The sequence below is a fragment of the Myxine glutinosa genome, chromosome 10 (genome assembly GCF_964187855.1).
Source record: "Myxine glutinosa chromosome 10, kmMyxGlut1.1, whole genome shotgun sequence".
NCBI classification, from domain to species: Eukaryota; Metazoa; Chordata; class Myxini; order Myxiniformes; family Myxinidae; genus Myxine; species Myxine glutinosa.
Genome location: NC_136270.1, coordinates 68,463,864 through 68,485,972, shown reverse-complemented (window position 1 = coordinate 68,485,972; position 22,109 = coordinate 68,463,864).

Here is a 22,109-nt window from a genome sequence, read left to right as displayed (position 1 = left end):
GATGGTGATTGGGTGAGGCGCAGTGAGGTGTTATTTGAGGAGGGGGAAGAGTGAGGCAGAAGGTTGAGGGAGATGAAGGTGAAAGTTGGAAGGGGGAAGAAGCGGGGAGGACGCTTTGAGGAGGAGGGGTGAGAGGGGAGTCTAGGAGGGGAGGAGCGAGGGAGAGTCTCAGAGGGGAGGGGTGTGGGGGCAGTTTAGGAGGGAAGGGGCAAGGGGGGAGATTTGAAAGGGATGGGTGATGGGGAAGATTTGGAGGGGAAGGGCAAGGGGGAAGATTTGAAAGAGATGGGTGATGGGGATGATTTGGAGTGGAGGGGCAAGGGGGTAGATTTAGAGGGGAGGGGTGATGGGGAAGTTTTGGAGGGGAGGGGTGATGGGGAAGTTTTGGAGGGAAGGGGTGTTGGGGGAGATTTGGAGGGGAGGGGCAAGGGTGAATATTTGAAAAGGATGGGTGATGGGGAAGATTTGGAGGGGAGGGGCAAGGGGGTAGATTTAGAGGGGAGGGGTGATGGGGAAGATTTGGAGGGAAGGGGTGATGGGGAAGTTTTGGAGGGAAGGGGTGATGGGGAAGATTTGGAGGGGAGGGGTGAGATTGGATTTTGAAAAGTGTACGATTAATGGGAAACGAACATTTATTGCAAAATGAGTTTCTTGAGACATTCGAGTCAAAAATACGTTTGAGGACGCTGAAGGATGGGTGGAGTGCTGGAGAGTTTAGGGAATGAATGAAAGATGCACTATAAGAGATGGAATTTTTTTTTTGGAATGAATAGATTTGGTGAGCAAGTCGAAAGCATCCTTTTATAGAAGAAGAAGAAAAAGGTGTTATAGAATACGACAGAATACAGTTCTTCAGGGCACAGATTAAACATTTTTTAACAACGTGATCACGTGATCACAAACAACGTGGTCGAAGAACGAACGAACAAATAAAAACGAACAAACGGATAAGAACAGAGAAGGAAAATATTTTTTGGAGTTTTTTTGTTGAGGAGATTTTAAAACAAGGAAGTATGGGCTATGGGGTATGGGGTGAAAAGACCGGGAAAACCAGAGACCGAAAGTAATTGCAGCGCGATCGAAGAACCGCTGAGACAAAAACAAAGCCTCATGCCAAGGTCGGACACGGTACAGCCTACTACACTAGGCCTCAGAATACGCGATACGAAAGAACCGACGATTCTGTACACAGGTATGAAAAACCAACACCGAGAATCCTATTAAAGACACCCCAATAGGTACATACACCGAAAGAAAGATACAGTTTCGATAAAAACACAATTGTGAAAAATTACTTAACTTCGAAAGCATGCAGGGACAGCTTTGAATAGACGTGACCTCCAAAATTTTAGTTTGTTAGTTGTCCCAACTATTGTTAGTTAGACTGTTGCACGCCTCGATGCATTCCATGCGAATTTTCCTTCAGCTGCAGCGTTGGCTGAGGCACCCCTTTGTACAACCACATGAGGTGATCTCCCTGCAAGCTTTTGGCGTAGGTGGCAGAGAGAGAGTAGCTGTGGCACTAACTGACCATCCAGGTGCATCCATCCCATTTCGGTCACTGGAGGAAGATCAGGATATGGCGAGTGTGCTTGGTTCCAGACACTTGCTTGATAGTGTGAACGCATGATGTGAAACTTTGCTGCATCTGAGGTTGGTGGCAGAGTCTCTTGTGCACGACCGATACAAAACAACTTGACTCGACTCGTGCTTTGTTGCATGTATCGACCTCGGGCACGCCATATATCTTACAGATGAATTTCTCTGTTGATGTAGCTATGTCTTTGGTGAGAGGGCCCTTGCCAAGGCCAATCAGATCAGTGTGATGTTGCTGGAACACCTGCCAGGCTGTTTCCTTACCGTGGCCACTGAACTGAGACACACTATCACAGCTGGTGACGCCATGGAAGGCAAGTAGTGTGTCCACCTGATCAGCAGATAGCAACATTGTACTGGGAATTTCATGTACTGGGAAATACTTCGGAGCCTTCGACGTCCCAGCTTTCATGTAGAGACATGTACAGCCCATTCTGTCATAGTGTGCTAGAGGTAGAAGAAGCACGTCTGTTTCACGCACTGACACAACTATCGTTTCCATCTGAGCATGGATGCAATGCAAAATCAGCCGGGTATCAGCTTCTTCGTGGTCAGCCCTCAGAGAGGAGACTGCAAGATCTGGATCAGATGACTTGACAGTGGTCGCTTCGGCAAACCCCCCCCTGCTACTACAACCACTGGTTTATCTGTCGGGCTGTGTTCAATCAGATGGTTTGAAAGTAGTAGAGCAAGATCTGCTTTATTTTCCTCGAGTGCCATAAAGCTAGACCAGTCTGATGGGAGAGGAACTGATGACTCGTTTTCTATTTTACGACGTACCGGTCGGTGGCGCTGCTTGCGTTTGATCCTTGTGCCTGCTTTGATTGATTCGTCTTGATACCTGTCGAAGACTACGTCGATCCTCTGGTATTTTGCTCCCATCTTGAACACAGTTTTGGCAAAGGTGTCGGCATAGTCACCAAACGTTCTAATGTCAGTCGGCTTTCCAAGTGCCATCACGGCCAAATAATTGGCCATCAATGAGCAGGCAGCTGGGTTCATCGAGTGTAACATTTGCAGGGGTTTGGACTTGTTGCGTCAGCATGTTTGCTAACACAGACTTGTTGGTGGAATGTAGACAACCACTAGTTGTGGCCAAAGATAGTGGGACGGTCATGAGTTCATGCTGGAGGATGTTTTCTCGGTTTACCTCGCGCCCTGCTCTATAAGCTTGTTATGAGCCTTTGTAGAATGTTCCTGTCCACTTTGATAGTGGTTTGCTTGCTCTTGGAAAGTTGCACGACTTTGTACAAAGAGGCAAATGTCTTGGCCTTATTCTTTTGAATGGGTGATTTCAGATCCAGGTGCTGGTCACTATCTGGAGGCTCACACAGACGTTTGTCCACGAAGACTTTCATTTGCACCTGTCCAAGGTGTTCTACACTAAGCAGAGATTCTTCAATCACAGGCGTGACCACATCCTTGTTGATTATGTTCTTCAATGTGTCACCGCCATCTTGAAACATGCCATGCTGTTTCAATGATACAACTATGCTGCCTTCATCAGTCGTCTTTCTCCATCCTACTTTTCGTGCACTCATTGTGTGCGTACTCATCGTTTTCATCATCCGTTGTCAGTCTCAGCATTGCTGTTGTCTGAGAAGCTATGACCGTTCTCAGATTATACAACAATGTCCATCCACTGAGTGTGGATGCTATTCTGGTGATACCTACTAAGCCTCCACTCTTCTTTCCTGTAGCGTTTAGCCATTCCGTACTTTGGTCCACCGATACCTGATTGAAGTGTCGATCATTGCGTTTTGATACGAAGTTGCCTTCCTGGAACTCGAGGAGGAATTCTGGTGGGAGAACCGACATCTCAGCCAGGTATACAGGACCCCATCTGGCATAGTTAATATGATCGTACCTGAAGAAGAATGGCAGCATACATTTGAACACAATATAGGTGGAGATCCCATGATCCATTACGTTGCACTCTTGTGAAGCAGAGTAGGATGCTGACCATAGTCACATAGTCCCACCAGAATTCAGCATTCGGATCATCAACTACAAGAGCTGCAGCGAACTCTTTCATGGGCTGCTGAAATCTGTCGGTAGTCAGTTTGTCGACCATCTGTGCAATGTGATCAGCGTCTATGGATGTGCAGACATCTGAGACTTCGGCTCTCAGTGCAACATCAACCCCATCCAGGTACATATAGAGCCATGGGAGCAGTAGTTGCCAAAGAGCCTCATGGACACCTAGGATCAACCTGCCTGTGCATCTTATCTGGTCGACGAATTAATCAACGTTACAAACGACTATTTTAGAAATAAATACGAGTTTCAAGCAGTATATTCACATTTTATTTCAAAACTGAATATGGCATTGGATTCCCCATATATGAAAACCTACAAAAGCACATTTCATTGAAGTTTCTACCTTGTTCAGTCAAAAAGATATGTACATAAATACATTTCAGCCCGGCGGTGGTGGCCATCTTGGATTTCTCAATTTTGAGGCATTATCGGCCATTTTTGAGCTGGGCATACAGCAGATTTGAGTTCAGCACCCCTCAATACCCCTAAAAACATTGTGTGCCCTAAATTAACACGATTTGCCTTCAGCACTTTAAATAAGCACATTTTCAGAAAATTGACCCAGTCTAGAAATTTGGGCATAATAGTGAGCAAGTACTTTGTCAAAAAAGAATTTTTGGTTTTTTTGATAAATTAATTAATTGATTAGTTACCTCATTATTATCGATTAATTACTTATTTATTTCCTTTCTCTTCCGGGCAGTATTATCTCAGGCACATTTTGTGAGCTAGGAAGCTGATATTTGGACACGACAGTGACCAAGTGATTTATCTGTAAAAGCTATTTTTGATTTATTGATTAATCGATTAATTATTTAATTATTCGATTAATCAATTAATTAATTGATTTTTTTTTGAGTTAGATTCCGATGAAACTGTGGTTGTTTAGGTATTCTATTAGCCAATTGATTAATTATTTAATTATCATTATTTATTTTCGTTATTAATCATTTATTTATTTTCTTTCTCATCTGGGAAATATCTCAGGCACCTTTTGAGCTAGGAAGTTGATATTTGGACATGACAGTGACCAAGTGATGTGACTATAAAGGATATTTTTGATTTATTGATTAATCAATTAATCGATTACCTATTTATTGATTAATGAATTAATTATTTAATTTTTCCATTAATGACTTATTTAATTATTTTTCAAAAAGTTACAGCTTTGGATGAAGCACTGGTGGTTTAGGTATGTATGCGATTAGCCAATTGATTAAGAAATTATTTTATGATTATTATTTATTGATTTTAATTGTGCAATTAATCAATCAATTATTGTACACCTCTCCCACCCACCCAATACAGTCTCTATGAGCTGCACGGTCTGAGGCGCCCCGGCAATGCCGCGCTGTAGGATATTTATTTATTTGGCATGGGGCGGTGTACTTTGAATATATCTGTGATTGTTCTTCTTTATTATGGAGCATAAGGCCCTGAGTTGCATCATTGGCTGGGGGCATGGCTGTGCCGCTGATGCACTGCCCCCTTGAGAGCAGGAATTTGGGTAGGTTAATTGAGGTAGGGTAGGTTTAGGAAAGGTTCAGTAGGAATTTGTAATTAGTTCAGCGTGCTGGTGATATATATTTATTAATGCGTTGTCCTGCCTGTGAGACACCAGGATAACAGTTTGTAGCTAGACGGAGATTCAATCCCAGGCTAGGCGGCTCAGAGGTGGGTGTGCGTACCTCTCAGGCCTAGGTCATCCTGCCAGCCACTTGAAGCTTCAACTACACCACATGGACTTTGCAACATTTCTGATCGGTGTGTTTACACATCAGTAAGAAGATAATTTAGCTTCTTTGAAACCTTGAGGCAATTCATCATGTACACAATGGAAAGCATCAAAGGGAAGGCGAAATCCAGATTGGCAGTTTCTCTGTCTCTTCAAACACACATTCGCCGTGCCGTATCTACTATCTTGAGAATGGATTGTAATTGTAATGGTGCACCAGTGATGTTGTAGCTTCGATGTTATTCATCTTGTTCTACCCGATTAGGAATATTGAAACACCATTCCGGCTCTTCATCGCATGCACAGATGTGAGAAAATCTAGACTTGCTCAACAGTTGTTCCAATGTTCGATAAAGTCACTTTTCATCACTTCGTTTGCACTATATTGACTTTGGAACCTTTGATGGCCGATTGATAAGGCCAAAAAAAAAACACATTTACTTAAGCTACCATCTAGTCAAGTTATTGCTAATAATTCAAGATCAGAACTACTGACTCAATACTTCATGAATTGTCCCAGTAGGTCCACCTCCAATTGTAGAAAGGTCAAATCTGCAAGTTCAAGCCAACTGTAGAATGACGTCACATCTGTGTAGGCCTGGTGTTGGTAGACAGTACCTCTTTCATTTCCTCTCGTTTGTTGGTTTGATCTACCGGTTCTCATTTTTTTGTGTGCAGGTGCACAAGGAATGTTTGCCAGGGACAACTATTAGGCGGAGTCCTAACTGCTTGTTGACTCATTGTGGCTGGTTTGGGGTTACGTGTGTATTTGAAAAACTGCATTCCTTACGGGACTTCACAATACCGGAGGAATGAACTACTTTAAAAAAAGCAATCAACACTATGCTACAGATTCAGGAACCCTACACCACTTGCTTCAGTTTTTTATTTTGCTGCCACACAACTTATGCCACGTTATTTCATTGATCAAGTTTTCTTTATCCAGGAGAGCGCTTGAAGGCTTCATGGTCCTTGCAAATATGTTCGGGAAAAAATAGATAACCAGCCACCTGTATCCACCTGATTTTAAGTCATGACCTTCATTCAGCTGTTCTCCTCGGCGATGATCTCATAAACACTGTGACTCACATTCTACTTTCATTACTTTTAAGGAATTGTGATACCGGAGTATGAACTTGTTGGTATTAACTCTGTCGTCAATTGCTCGCAGTAGGTGTACTGTGATTTGAGGCTATTTGGAGTATTTGACATAAAAGGTATAATAGGCCTTCACCTTGTATCATGCAGGTAGTTTCACAAAAGAATATCAACCACCTTTCCACGTTGAGAAAGTTTCCGCAGTCATGATTGCGACCACAAAAATGCGAGATGCTGCCACCACAAAAACCAAAAGACACAACTAATGTAAACACAAGTGCTAATACTGGTACTGTATATCCTTTTGATTGATTGATCAGGAAAGTTTTTTTTGGGGGTACCTGGCAATGCCCAGGAAAAAAGTACCCAGCTACTTGAGATTATTTATATGATTGTATTTATAAGAAGGTGAAACCATGCATCATCACCATCATTGATTGGAGGTCACGTTTCTTTCGAGGCTGTCCATGCGCTCACGCTTTCGAAGTTAAGTAATTTTTCACAGTTGTGTTTTTGTCGTGGCTGTATCTGTCTTTCGGTGTGTGTACTTGTGGTGTGTCTTTGGTAAGATTCTTGGTGTTGATTTTTCGTACCTGCATACAAAATCGTCGGTTAATTTGTGTCGCGTATTCTGAGGCCGAGTAGATTTCCGTGTCTAACCTTGGGGGGCCTTGTTTTTCTCTCAGCGGTTCGTCGATTGCGCTGCAATTACTTTTGTTCCCTGTTTTTTGTCCCAGTCTTTCACCCCATACTTCCTTGTTTAAAATCTCAACTCAGAAAAAAAAAACGAAAAAAAATATTTCCTTCTCTGCTCTAATTCGTTTATTCATTGTTCTTATTTGTTCGTTCGTTCTTTGACCACGTTGGTAGTGATCACATGATAACGTTGTTAAAAATGTGTAAACTTTCCCCTGAAGAACTGTGTTCTGTCATATATTATAACACCTTTTTCTTCTTCCTCTATAAAAGGATGCTTTCGACTTACTCACCAAATCTATTCATTCCAAAAAAAAATTCCTTCTCTTACAGTGCCTCTTTCATACATTCCCTAAACTCTCCAGCACTCCACCCCTCCTTCAGCATCCTCAAACGTATTTTTGACTCGAAGGTCTCAGGAAACTATTTTTGCAATAAATGTTCGTTTCCCATTAATCATACACTTTTCAAAATCCAATCTCAACCCTCCCCTCCAAATCTTCCCCATCACCCCTTCCCTCCAAAACTTCCCCATCACCCCTCCCCCCCAAATCTACCCCCTTTGCACCTCCCCTCCAAATCTTCCCCATCACCCATCTCTTTCAAATATTCCCCCTTGCCCCTCCCCTCCAAATCTTCCCCATCACCCATCCCTTTCAAATCTTCCCCCTTGCCCCTCCTCTCCAAATACTCCCCATCACCCGTTCCCTCCAAAACTTCCCCATCACCTAAAATCCTGTTCTTCCGCTCTTTCACTCCCTCTCTCTGTTCTCTTCACCCTCTCTTTTGCTCAAGGTCATCTTCCATCTGCTTGGAAATCAGCCAACATCACCGCTTTGCACAAAAAATGTGCAAAAACAGATCCTAGCAACTACAGACCAATCAGCCTTCTCCCAATTATCAGCAAAGTCATGGAATCCATCATTGCTTCAGATATGAAATCTTTCCTCTTCTCCAATGGCTTGATCTCTGATCATCAATTTGGTTTCAGACCTGGTCACTCTACTCTGGACATGCTGCTTCTGCTTTCTCAACAATGGATGGAGGTCCTCAATGCCAAACAGGAAATTAGAGCTGTCTCCCTTGACATATCACGTGCCTTCGATACGGTCTGGCACCCCGCTCTGCTCACCAAACTCTCCTCCTTTGGTATCCATGGAAATCTCCATGCATGGCTGGCAGACTTCCTCTCTAGTCGTAGTCAACGTGTGGCCCTGAATGAGTTTCTCTCATCTCCTCTTCCTGTTCAGGCTGGAGTTCCCCAAGGCAGTGTTCTGGGCCCTGTGCTTTTTCTGGTCTTCATCAATGATCTCTCTGACTCTCTTGAAAATCCTCTCTATCTCTTTGCTGATGACTCTACTCTCTGTCGCTCCATTCCTCATCCCTCAGATTGGCAGTCTGCAGCCTCCTCACTCTCTGCAGACCTGGACAAAATCACAGACTGGGCAAACAAGTGGAACATGTCTTTCAATCCTGACAAATCTCACACTCTTACGATGTCTCTCCGAAAAGACCGACTGGACAACCCTCCCATCCACTTTCTGAATAATCCTCTCCAAGAAGTTCTGTCACTCAAGCTTTTGGGTCTCACTATCTGCCATGACCTTTCCTGGGAAAACCACATTTCAAATCTGGCCTCCAAAGCCAGTCGCCGACTGGGCATCCTCCGTCGTGCGAAGTCCTTCCTTGGCACACCTGAGCTCCTCACCACATACAAGGCTTTCATCCGCAGCTCAATGGAATACTGCTCTCCCCTCTGGGCTGGTGCTCCTGCCTCACACCTAGCTCGTCTTCACGCTGTTGAAACCAAAGCGTTCAGAATCATTGGATTCTCCCGCAATGAAGCTAACTCCAAGGGCCTTTCACTCACTCACCGCAGGCAGGTTGGTGGTCTTTCCATCTTCTACCGACTCTTCTCTGGCCTTGCCCCCCCCCCCACCCCTGCTCTCTCTGGGCTCTGTCCCCCAAATATTCCTACAGGTCGCACAAGATCTGCCTGCAACCCTCTTATGGTTAAACTGCCAAAATCAAGACTCTCTGCTCACCTTCACTCCTTCATTCCTCTTTTCTCCCGCCTCTGCAACAAACTCCCTCACTCTCTTCAATCCCTCTCCACCCTCCAGGTCTTTAAAACAGCTGTTCACCACCATCTCTTATCTTCCCCCATCCAAAACCTTGATCTTTTCTACCCCCGCTAATTTCACCCCAAATCCACTTTTTTGAAATACCAACTTCTGTCATGGAAGTCCTTGGTGTCCTTGTGTTTTATACTTCTCCCACCCCCCCCCCCTTTCCCACACCTCCTCCCCCCAAGCCCCCTCCCTCCCACAAATCTCCCTGCCCTCAAATGTTATGTTTGTGTGCTTCCCCTTCTCTCCCCATCTTGTCTTCCGCTCCCTCTTTTTATATATCTTGTTTGTCTGGTTGATTTGTTTGTGAAATAAATGTTAGCTCTTTCACGAGCCTCGATTCAGTATACAAAAAAAAAAAAAAAAAAAAAAGCCCGTGGTTTCGGGACGTGTTGAACATTGAAAAGCTATGGAGTTGTTGGCCTCATGGTGGTTACCTTTCACCTGCTGGCTTGTGGTTACCTTTCACCTGCTGGCTTGTGGTTACCTTTCACCTGCTGGCTGGTGATAGCACTGCCGAAACCCATATCCTAATATACACATTATAGTGGCCTTTGGTGGCTTCAGAATGGCCTTCAAGGCCAACAGGTGGTAGCTGAAAACCGTGCTCAGATCTTGAAGTAACTACACCCAAAATGTGGTGTCTCCAGTTGCTTTCCTTCGGCTGTGAATGAATAACAAACAAACAAAAAAAAATACAAGAAATGTGTCGTGCATAGCACAATACTTGCGAAATCCCTAAAATACGTTGTTGGCCTATGATGACCTCAAAAATAATTGGTGGTTGAATTCAGTGACCAGATATGCAAATGCTCTTCAAATTTTAAGTCAATCGGATGAAAATGGAGGATGAAAGATCGGTTGAAAATAATTGTGACCTGAGGCGACTGACATACAGACAAACAGACAGAATGAAAAATCACTCATAATGACCTTATGATCTATGTTGATCTCAAAAATATTTGTGGGTTGAATTCAGTTAGCTGATATGAAAATCCTATTCAAATTTCAAGTCAATCAGATGAAAATTGAGGATTTTAGAAATTTAACAAGGTTGTTGACCTTTTGGATTATGTTGAGCTTTTGGCCTATGTTGATCTCAAAAATAGTTGGTGGTTGAATTCAGTTAGCTGTTATGTAAATCCGATTCAAATTTCACCTGCACCTGCTGCCAACTCCACCATTCACAAAACCTCGGACATGGGAGGAACGGTCTCATTGCGTGGCATCCACATCACGTCCCCTGAACCTCTCACATCCCCCAGTCCACACAACTGCAGCCCCCAGTGCCCACCCACACTTGACCATGCCAATGGTCTAGTTGACAGCCATGCTCCACGAGGAGACTCATCCAGAAGACATTGTCCACACACCTCAGACACGCACAGCATCACGTTGACCCCCAAACTACCCAAATACATCTCCACAACCCCGCGTCCCAAATTTTGGTGCCATCGCCCCAGTTTGGTAGCCAGTTGAAGGCTGTGTCATGCTAACCTATCAATATTATCCCAGCCTCCAACACTTTGGTCTAACACACCTGGATCAATAATAGTGCCACTGTGCAGTGTCCACCATTCCTCTTGACAAAATTCTCCCTTAAATTTACATCTAACCCTCAGATTACCCATGCCAAATACTTTTCACAATTCACTAATTTCACTAATGAAGGGCGCTTCTCCATACACCTGCCAGCCGAGCATGGCCCTGTATACTCGGCTTGTTAACAACTTCCTATTCATCAAACCCATGGCTCTCTTCCCAAGCCGAGTCCACAAATCATAATGGAACATCTGTGGAAGATCATTCTCACACCATCATGTTCCACAGATGCCCCAATCGTTGTCAGGTGGGCTATAATCCATCCCTGTCCATGCGGTTCGATCGCGTCCATAGACCAGAACAGCATGGCAGGTCATCACATGCTAGCTGTCCCAGAGTCTCAGGGAGAGGCTGCCAGGCCACATGCCTGGGCGGTCACCACATCAGGCCCGTGTTGGCCGTCCGTGGTGCCGCCACCAAAGCGCGGCCCAAAACACCTCCCCCTAGTGGTCCTCATCATACACCATCCTCGGTACCTGTGAGAAATCACCTCGGACCCCTGGAGGTCTTGGCCCCAACCAGGGTCCGGTGACCCTGGCGACCCGAGACACACACTCGGGCGGTGCCCTGATGGACAGGGGATGCCACACTCCACCAGACCCCCTGTGGGGCCACGTCGTACCATGACACCCATGGTCGGACCACACGTCTACATCCTGCCAGCCCAGCCCCCTAGCTGGCTGGCATAAACCTTTTGTAAGGGGCAATTTTTCCCTGAGGCCATCCCCAATGACCTCTCCTGCTCCGCATTTCGCAGCCCGGGGACCAATTCCCTCCAAGGCTGTTTCACATCAATTTCCCATTTAAATTTAATTTATTTTTAAAGATTTTGGCCTCGTGTGCCCAATAACCGCAGCTGCATGTGACAACCCCTTCCTCGGGTTGTTCTGCCCCTACCTGCGGTGCTCCAAATTCGCTACGGGGACCAGTTCTTCAGAGGCTCCATCTCCGAACTCTTCCATGTCCAAATCCAGTTTGGAGCCAAAACACCCCCCCCCCCCCTCCACATCCCCCCCTGCTGGGTATCCAAGTTCGGAGCCTCTGGTACCTAATTGCTTACAGAAGGTGCATATACCATCCCATCCATTACCATCGATGACACACCACTCAATGTTGTAGATGCTGTATGTTCTGCTATCTTGGAGGTGTCCTCTCTCAAAATGCAATGATTGACAACAAGTGACATCAAGACTCGGTAAAGCATGTGTGTCCTTTGGAAGATTGACACATCACCTTTGGCATGAATGTGGTGTTCGCCTGGACACAAATATCAGTGTCTATCGTGCCTTTGTTGTATCGCCACTCCTGTACGGATGTGAATCTTGGACACCCTAACGTCGCCATACCAAATGCCTTGATCAATTGCATATACGATGTCTTCGTAAAATTATTGGCAACACCTGGCGAGACCGAATACATAACACCTCAATCCTAGAACGTTGTCATATCCAAGGAATTGAGTATTTCCTGATGCAAGCCCAGCTTCACTGGTCAGGACACCTCACACGCATGGAAGACGATAGAATCCCAAGAGTGCTTTTCTATGGACAACTCAAATTTTGTAGCTGTCACATGGTGGACAAATAAAGTGCTATAAGGACATCCTTAAGTCTACACTCAGATCTTGTGCCATTCCAGTCGTTACATGGGAACATCAGGCTACAGACAGATCAGCTTGGCATAACATTTGCAGCCTAACAGTGGGGGTCTTGCTATCGAGAGACAGCAGAGGCAAGAAAAGAAAACCTGCCAACGTCCATCTCCGCAAGGACAGGTCTATAAGTGCAATGTTTGTGGTAAGTGCTGTGGGTCCTTCATTGGACTATACAGCCATCACAAAATGCTTAGTGAGCACGCCAACAGAGCAAGGAGATTCATCCAAAGCGACAACTCACACCATCATCATACTTTATTATATGTATATCCCTCGTGAACATCTCCTCCTGACTCATCCTGATCTCATATATGGCATACATGGGTACATCTTCCAAATAGAGTAGCACTCGGTAGAGCGCATACCTCCGCCAGGCTGAACAGTTTATGTTTTGTATCCCACTGAAAGGCCGGATCTGGATCCGGACATGAACCAAAATCGAATCTGCTTGTTCTTGTCACGGCCTAACCAACTCATCCACCAAGGTTTGTCAGAACTAGTCATCAACTTTTTGAAATATCATACGATATATCGTTTTTGGCACCATCTCTCAATGGTGAAGAATTACTTGGAGATTCACATATTCGGATCTTCACCAAAATCTAATCATTTGGTCCTTGTCACATACCCTACCTCTCCACCAAATTTTGTCCGAATCCGTCCACAATTTTTTGAGATATCCTGTTCACAAACGAATAGACAGGTGTGAACCCATAACCTCCATTCATCTTCCGTCTTCCCAATTCATCTTCCCAAGCAGACGAAGCGTTGAGGGCCAAACTATCGGACCACGTGCATGCGCACTGTGGAACACCGAATGACGTCACGGACTTTCACATGAAACGAGACTGTCTCTTGGCGATACGAGGATTAAGGAGGAATGGTGACATTCACATTTGTAAACCTGATAAAGGCACCGGAGTTGTGATCTTGAATAAGATCGATTGCATCAATAAAATGATGGATATCCTCAAAGATGAAACAAAATTCCAACAACTAGTGAGATACCCGTGCTATGCACGGGTGGGAGGCCAGAAGCAAACAGGCAATTCTGGAAGTCGGTCATGCGCGTGAATACGTAGTGACGTCACGGGGCAATGCGCCGCCATCTTGGTTTGGGGAAAATTGCGTGAAAGTTGGCGCAAACCGATCAACGCGGCGAAAAACTAGTTTTAGTGCGTTAGTGGTAAGTTGTCATGACATACCAGTACTCAGATGAATTGCCCCCGGAGGCACATCACCTGTATGTGGACAAATTGAGGCTGGTAGGCCAAGAGATGTGCCCCTATAAGGTGCCAGCCGACCAGTGGACCGACGATCCGAAGGTGTGGCCCACTCTTGAGTACAGTGATTTGTACACCTATCTCATCAAACATCCTCGTGAGTACATCCGGTAACCCGTTTACAAGTGGACTGCTCGTAGTAGATAGTAGGCCCAGGTCTGACAGTCCAGTGGGCCCCACCTAGCCTCTACTGGCCTAGGCCTAACACTGTAGTGTAGTGTAGTCTAGTACTACCGGTAGTGTAGATTGTTCAGTGTAGATTAGACCTAATCTGTACAGTCATAGTCATAACCAGCCGGGGGGGGGGGGGGGGGGGTATCTACTGTATACTAGTATCATAGTGTGATCTAGTTTAGAATATTATACTATCTGCAAACAACAAGGCTAGCCCACACATTGCATTATCTTGCATTGGTAGGCCCCTACCTAGTACCAGCATGTGGGGAGTATTATTATTATTATGGTGAAGGAGCTGGGGCTCCCACGTCGATCGGAAGAATGGACGCGACAAAAAGCTGGAATTCAGCTGAGTTGCTTTATTGAAATCAAACACTCAGGCACTCTGAAAACCCGTTTATCGGTCAGCAATATATATCTATTAACCCAGGGGGTTTGCCCAGGCCCGGCGCCAGGGGGCGTGGCCCAGCGTCCTGGCTGCGGCCTGGCAAGTTGAGGGCGAGCCTGCCCGGGCGTCCTGGACGAGCCCGGCATGGTGATCGCTCCGCGTCCTTGATAGGTGCAAGGCGATTGTGAACACCCAGCGGCAGCCGCTACACACATCCCCCCAGAATCGACTTGCACTGGCAGGGTCAATTTGAGGGGGGTCCTGATGACCCGGCCGAAGCGACCCCTGGCGGGTCGTGGGAGGGGGTCCGGTGAGGTGGTGGGCGGTCGAGTGGGGGGCACCGTGGACGGGGGGCGGCCTCGCCGCGGCGGAAGGGCCACCCGTGGTGGGTGGTCGACGTCCACGTGCGCCGGCTTGAGGCGGTCCACTGCAATCCGGTCCGACCTGCCGCCGATGTCGATGACGAACGACTTGTCGTCCCGTCGCAGCACCCGGAAGGGCCCGTCGTACGGCGGCTGGAGTGGCCACCGATGTGCGTCGTGATGCACAAAAACATACTCCGCTGTGCGGAGTGCTGGGGGGACGTAGGACTGGGGGTCACCGTGGTGGGATGTTGGCACGGGGGCAAACCGTCGGGCGGCCTCCTGGAGGTCCGAGCGCTGGTGAGCTGCGGACCAGGGACTGGTAGCGTCGGGCACGAATTCGCCCGGGACGCGTAGCACCTGGCCATAGACAAGCTCGGCGGTGGATGCCTGGAGGTCCTCCTTGGGGGCCGTGCGAAGGCCCAAAAGGACCCACGGCAGCCGGTCGGCCCAACCGCTGTCTTGAAGGCCGGCCATGAGCGCGGCCTTCATGGAGCGGTGGAATCGCTCGCACAACCCGTTTGCTTGGGGGTGGTAGGCCGTAGTACGGTGGAGCTTGACCCCCAGGTTGCGGGCGACCGCGCCCCACAGCTCGGAGGTGAACTGTGGTCCGCGGTCTGACGAGATGTCCGCCGGTGCGCCGAAGCGGGCGACCCAGGTGGCGATGAAAGCCTGCGCCACGTCGGCGGTGGTGGTGGAGACGAGGGGAACGGCCTCCGGCCACCTGGTGGTCCTGTCCACCATGGTGAGCAGGTGTGTGAACCCCCGTGACGGGGGGAGGGGGCCCACCAGATCCACGTTGACGTGGTCGAAACGTCGTTCGGGCACGGTGAAAGGTGCCAGCGGGGCCTGGGTGTGTCGGTGGACCTTGGCCCGTTGGCAGGCCGTGCAGGTGCTGGTCCAATCGCGGACGTCCCGACGAAGGCCGTGCCAGACGAAACGCGCCGACAACAGCTTCTGGGAAGCTTTCCGGCCCGGGTGGGAAAGGCCGTGGAGAGAGGCGAAGATGCGGCGTTGCCAGGTGACGGGCACGATGGGGCGAGGCTGGCCTTGGGAGACGTCGCAGAGCAGGACAGTGTCCGCGCAGGGGATGTCGGCCAGGCGGAGGCCCGTGTCCGCCGCCCGGAGGGCTTGCACCGTGGTGTCGGTGGTTTGGTCCGCCGCCATAAGCGCAAAATCCACGCCCAGGTGGACCGCGTTCGCGCTGGCCCGGGAAAGACAGTCGGCCACGGCGTTGTTTTTGCCGGCGACGTGCCGGATGTCCGTGGTAAACTCCGACACAGCGGAGAGGTGGCGCTGTTGGCGGGCCGACCATGGCTCCGTGACCTTGGCCATGGCGTAAACCAACGGCTTGTGGTCGACGAACGCCGTGAAAGGTCGGCCCTCCAGGAGGTGGCGGAAATGGCGGACGGCCAGGTGTAGACCGAGGAGCTCCCGGTCAAACGTGCTGTATTTGAGCTCGTTCGGCCGGAGCTGCCGGCTGAAAAAAGCGAGTGGCTGCCAAACCCCGTTCACCCATTGCTCATGTACGGCGCCCACCGCGTAGTCGGAGGCATCCGTGGTGAGGGCGATGGGAGCATTGAGCACCGGGTGAGCGAGCAGTGTTGCGTCGGCGAGGGCCCGCTTTGAGCGTTGGAAGGCCGCATCCATTGCTGCGGACCAGGCGATGTCGTGCTTGGCCGGCTTGCCCCGGAGGGCTTCGTAGAGGGGCCGCATGAGTTGAGCAGCGCGGGGCACGAAGCGGTGATAAAAATTCACCATTCCCAGGAATTCCTGCAGGGCCTTTATGGTGCGGGGACGCGGGAACGTGGTGATGGCCTCGACCTTGGTTGGCAGCGGCACGGCCCCGTTCTTGGTGATGTGGTGGCCCAAAAAATCAACGGCCGTCGTGCCGAAGTGGCATTTGGCCGGGTTGACGATGAGGCCGTGCTCGCTGAGGCGCCCGAACAGTGTTCGGAGGTGGAGGAGGTGCTCGGCCCGGGACGTGCTGGCGACGAGGATGTCGTCCAGGTAAACGAAAAGGAACGGCAGGTCACGCAGCACGCCGTCCATCAAGCGCTGGAACGCCTGAGCCGCGTTCTTGAGACCAAACGGCATCCGCAAGAATTCGAATAAGCCGAACGGCGTGATGACTGCCGTTTTAGGGACGTCGGCCGCCCTGACAGGTACCTGGTGATATCCCCGTATGAGATCAATTTTCGAAAAAATGACCCGTCCCGCCAGACGGGCGGAGAAGTCTTGGATATGCGGGATCGGGTACCTGTCGGGGGTGGTAGCGTCATTGAGACGGCGGTAGTCGCCACACGGGCGCCATCCACCCCCCGGCTTTGGCACGATGTGCAGTGGCGAGGCCCACGCGCTATCGGAGCGCCGCACGATGCCGAGGTGCTCCAACGCGTCGAATTCGGCCTTCGCTACGGCGAGCTTGGCTGGGTCGAGGCGGCGGGCCCTGGCGTAGACCGGCGGGCCCGTGGTTGGTATGTGGTGCTCGATCCCATGCCGTACTGCGACGGCCGAAAACGTCGGCCGCGTGAGGGCCGGGAACTCCGTGAGCAGGCGAGCAAACTCGTTCGCCGCCGGGACGGTGCATGCCAGCTCGGTCGGCGCGGAGCTGCTCAATGTGCATACCAGGGAGCTGAAGGTTTCAGCGTTGATTAAACGACGCCGTTGGACGTCCACCAGCAGTCCGTGTGCGCAGAGGAAGTCGGCGCCTAGCAGAGCCATGGGCACGTTGGCGGTTACAAACGTCCAAGCAAAGCGTTGGCCGCCGAAGCAGAGGGTGACGTTGCGCGGGCCGAAGGTGCGGATAGTCGATCCGTTGGCCGCAACCAAGGAGGGGCCGCAAACCGCGGATTGCCTGTCCTGGTCAGAGGCGGGTATGACGCTCAGTTGGGCGCCGGTGTCGCACAGGAAGCGCCGTCCGGACGCTTTATCCGTGATGAACAGTAAGTTGCCCGTGTGGCCGGCGCTCATGGCTGGTAATGAACGCCGGCCCGGCCGTTTCCCGGCCTGCCGAAGGTGCACGGGGGTCGGCATGTCCGGGCCTTTTGTCCGAACCTGGCATGATAGTAACACCACGCTTGGTCGGGTGGAGGCCTCGGTCGTCGTGCTGGAGGTGGTCGGCACGGTAGAGCGGCCGCCAATTGCGTCGGCAGTTCGGCCGTCGACCGTGCCGGGTGCTCGGGCGCCATGGTTGTTGCGTCGGACGGCGGTGGGTCCCATGTCGCCGCTGCGATGCGCCGTCCTGCAGCGGAGATCTTGTCGGCTTCTCTGGCAAGGGCCCGGGGATCTGTGATCGTCGTGCTTGCCAGGGCGAGGCGTACCGGGTTAGGCAGCTGACGGAGGAACAGCTCCCGGAACAGGAATGCCGGAGAGTGCTCGCCGAGCAGTGAAAGCATGTAGTCCATTCGCTCGGAAGGGCGCGTGTCGCCGAGCTCAGGCAGTTCGAGCAGGCGCCGTGCGCGTTCCGCCGATGGGAGGGCGAAAGCATCGAGGAGAAGCTTCTTAATCGCGCCGTATTTGTCAGCGGCTGGCGGGCTTTCGAGGAGGCTCAGGGCGCGGGCCGCGGTAGCCGACCCGAGCGCAGCTACCACATGGTGGAAGCGGGTGTCGTCGGCCGTGATGCCTCGCAGGGCGAACAGGGACTCCGCCTGTGCGAACCAAACCGCCGCGTGAGCCTCCCAGAAGGTAGGCAGTTTAAGGGCGACTGCCGTGTCCATGTCGATAGGTCACCAATGAAGGAGCTGGGGCTCCCACGTCGATCGGAAGAATGGACGCGACAAAAAGCTGGAATTCATCTGAGTTGCTTTATTGAAATCAAACACTCAGGCACTCTGAAAACCCGTTTATCGGTCAGCAATATATATCTATTAACCCAGGGGGTTTGCCCAGGCCCGGCGCCAGGGGGCGTGGCCCAGCGTCCTGGCTGCGGCCTGGCAAGTTGAGGGCGAGCCTGCCCGGGCATGCCCGGGCATGCCCGGGCGTCCCGACCGAGGCCTGGCAAGTTGAGCGCGGGCCTGCCCGGGCGTCCTGGACGAGCCCGGCATGGTGATCGCTCCCCGTCCTTGATAGGTGCAAGGCGATTGTGAACACCCAGCGGCAGCCGCTACAATGGTACTACATGTCTTCAGTCTACAGTACACCACTCAGTCCATTGTAGTAGTATAGTGCTAGTATTTGTTCTGCTAGGCTAGCTCTACTGTAGGCTCTCCCAGCATCTTGGCAGTATTATAATAGAGCTTCGTAAGCGAACCTCTATGGCAATTGCATGTATATATAAATCCATTCAAAATTTCACTATCATTCCCCATTCCCTTGGGAACAAAATTTCATGTTGTCATTGCAAATGTCCCTTCCATGATCCCCCATCTTGCTCACGTGATCTTGCTTTGCTGGCCGATCTCTCAAGCGTTAACCGAAGGCCACACGAAGAACGTGACGTATTTCCGTTTTATTTTTCTACTTCCGGCTTTCTTCAAATTAAGGCTTAAGGGTGTAGTACTGGTGAAAAACTGAGAAAACTACATAGGTACCTTTGAGAGGCCTTTACACAAAAACAAAGTCAAGTTAATATCTAATTTTCAAGTTTTTCTTGAAAGATATAATCTTGGCTTTAACTCAGACCAGTTTCAACGCTTCTTTGTCATATTACATGCATATAATTTGCATAAATTAGACCGTCAATAAAAAACAAGGAAAAACAAAGAACACATTTCTACTTCTATCTTCTATGTCACCGATCATTCTTTTCACACAAAACTTGGTACATGTATTATACATGTGTTACTCTACTACCTGATGAGAGGATTTTGTGAAATTATGTCAAATGTTCACTAATTAGCTAATTATGCCAATTACCAGATAAAACTTGGTTGTCCTTCAATAAATCCACAATGGCTACTCCTATAAACAAAAGCCTTCATCATTTTAAAGGAAGTGATATTCTGAATATCCTGTCCAAATTTCAGCCCAAAAGAATGATGCAAATTAAAGTTATAACAAATTTCATGCAAAATATTATATTTCTTGTAAATTGCGTGTAAAGATAACAATAATTAGGGGTACTTCTATGACCTCGAATAGCATGATTCTTGTTTATAAGACTATAAGGAAACTGTTCAGCTAAAAAAAAAAAAAAAAAAAAAAATATCACCTGTTCTTGCCACTACACCCTTAATTTCCGTTACGCAATGACAGGAAACAATCCTGAATACACTTTAACTACCTTTAGAGTCGACACCACCACGTAGCTCACATCTCTCAACTAAACAATATAAAAAAGCGATCCTTATTTTGCGAGGGCTGCATACTCGATCGACTGACCATTGTCGACGAAGCTCTCACTCTACGCAATGCGTATTTTCATACTAGTACCCGACTGCAAAGCCGCAATGCTGAATGAGCCGGCGAAGCCAAAGCCTCTTGCCACCATTTTACCCATCACTATGGCATCAGTAGGTTAGGTAGTTGGTAGTAGGTAGGTGTAGTAGGTACCATACCTAGTTCAAAATGACACCATTTGCATTCTGGATGAGATTAAAATTTATAAAATTTCCTTCTTGATTAATTCGGTGAATTCCGTCTCAACTTCGGATATTTCCGGCCGTGAAAAACTATCCCCTACGGCCGCGAGATTTCTAAAAAATAATTCTTCGTCAATTTTAGAATATTTGACGCCGTTTTCAGCGTCCGAAATGTGGTAAAATGCGTTTTTGAAATATTTTTTCAAATGCTCGAATCTCATTGGTTCCGGTAATTGGTGACGATTTTCGTTGAAGATAACCAGGGCCTGTGCGGGCCCGGGGAACGAGGTTGGTCTTAAAGTATTTTAATTACAAATTAGAGGTGCATGAGATTGTTAATCAAAAACAGACGGGTGAAACAAACTCCTATTGAACTTTTTCTCAATTTTTATGCATACTTCCGCATCCGCAAGATGGCGGCCTCCATTGAGTGATTTGGTGCGTCAAAGCTTGGAATTCTCAAAGGATCCAGCATAATCTGGTTTTTCAACATAATACGTACGCGTTCATTCACAACACCGGCTTCGCCGGCTACTAGTACCCGACTGCAAAGCCGCAATGAGCCGGCGAAGCCAAAGCCTCTTGCCACTATTTTACCCATCACAATAGCATCAGTAGGTTAGGTAGTTGGTCGTAGGTCGGTGTAGTAGATACCGTACCTGGTAAGACTTGGTAAAAGAGAAGAGCAGACAGTCCTCCCCAATACCTGCATACAATAAATGTCACAAGAAGCTTAAGGAAGTAACTATACGATGTGCTAGCTTAAGGCCTATTTTAAGAAATTTTAACTGGGCTTAACATACGTTTTCACAGTATGTGTGTAGTCTTCTAACTTCAGTCGCTGTCAGGACTGGTTCTCTCCGGGCACTGCACCTTCCTCCACCAGAAGAAGTTAGCTTGCAGTAAGATCAGTGCCGACAGATCAGACGATAGCGCCGTTTCAACGGCAATGTGTGACTGTCGTTAATCAAACTGAGCTTTCTTTCTTTATGTAAACCGCTTATACCGGTAGGTGCAGGACAACATCATAAATCAGACAAACCTACTGAGCATGGGAGCATGGGATTGAAGCCTAATTCGGCTTTTTAGGTCTACCACTAAAGAAGAGAAAAATTTCGAAAATGGCCCAGAGTGGCTTACTTTCCAATTACGTTTCGTGAGAACATTGTTTTTTATCGCGAAAAGAAGGTGATAGACGCTGATAGTGACCTGTAAGTACTCTTGAACATCCTCAACAACACATATATGCTGGTGCGAGCACTCAAAGGTCTTTACACGCTTGAGAAATTTAGCAGTGTACAGTTAAAGTGTAGACTTAAACTGGTAATTGAAACAGTGTAGACTGTAACCTGGTGAATGAGCAGGAGTCACATGACACTTTCTCACGAATTAGCTTGGGTACCCAAGACTTGGGTACATTTATGTCATGGTTAAGCATAAACGGTCGTCCTTCATGCCACATCTGATAGGTCGGTGTGGCGATGAAGAATGGAGGCGAAACATTGTTCCTCGTTTTGGCTTTGACCGAGTGACATGGCGTTTTGCAGAATCGAGTCGAAAAACACGTTGTTCAAGTGCTCGTACTTTTTCGCTGTGCAGTAAGCGAGTGACTCGATACGTTTCACAGTGCCCAAAGCAATGACGATTTAGCTTCGGAAATTTGAGCATATGATGAGAACTATTTCGAGCAGCATATATGCTTACGCGTGATTCAGTTGTTTTGCACCAACCTCGTTCCCGGCGTCACAGACGACGCCCTGGTGCCTGGTAAGATGTCCTGTGTCGAGGGCGCTGATTGGCTGAACGAAGCTGATCGCTAATTGGTCG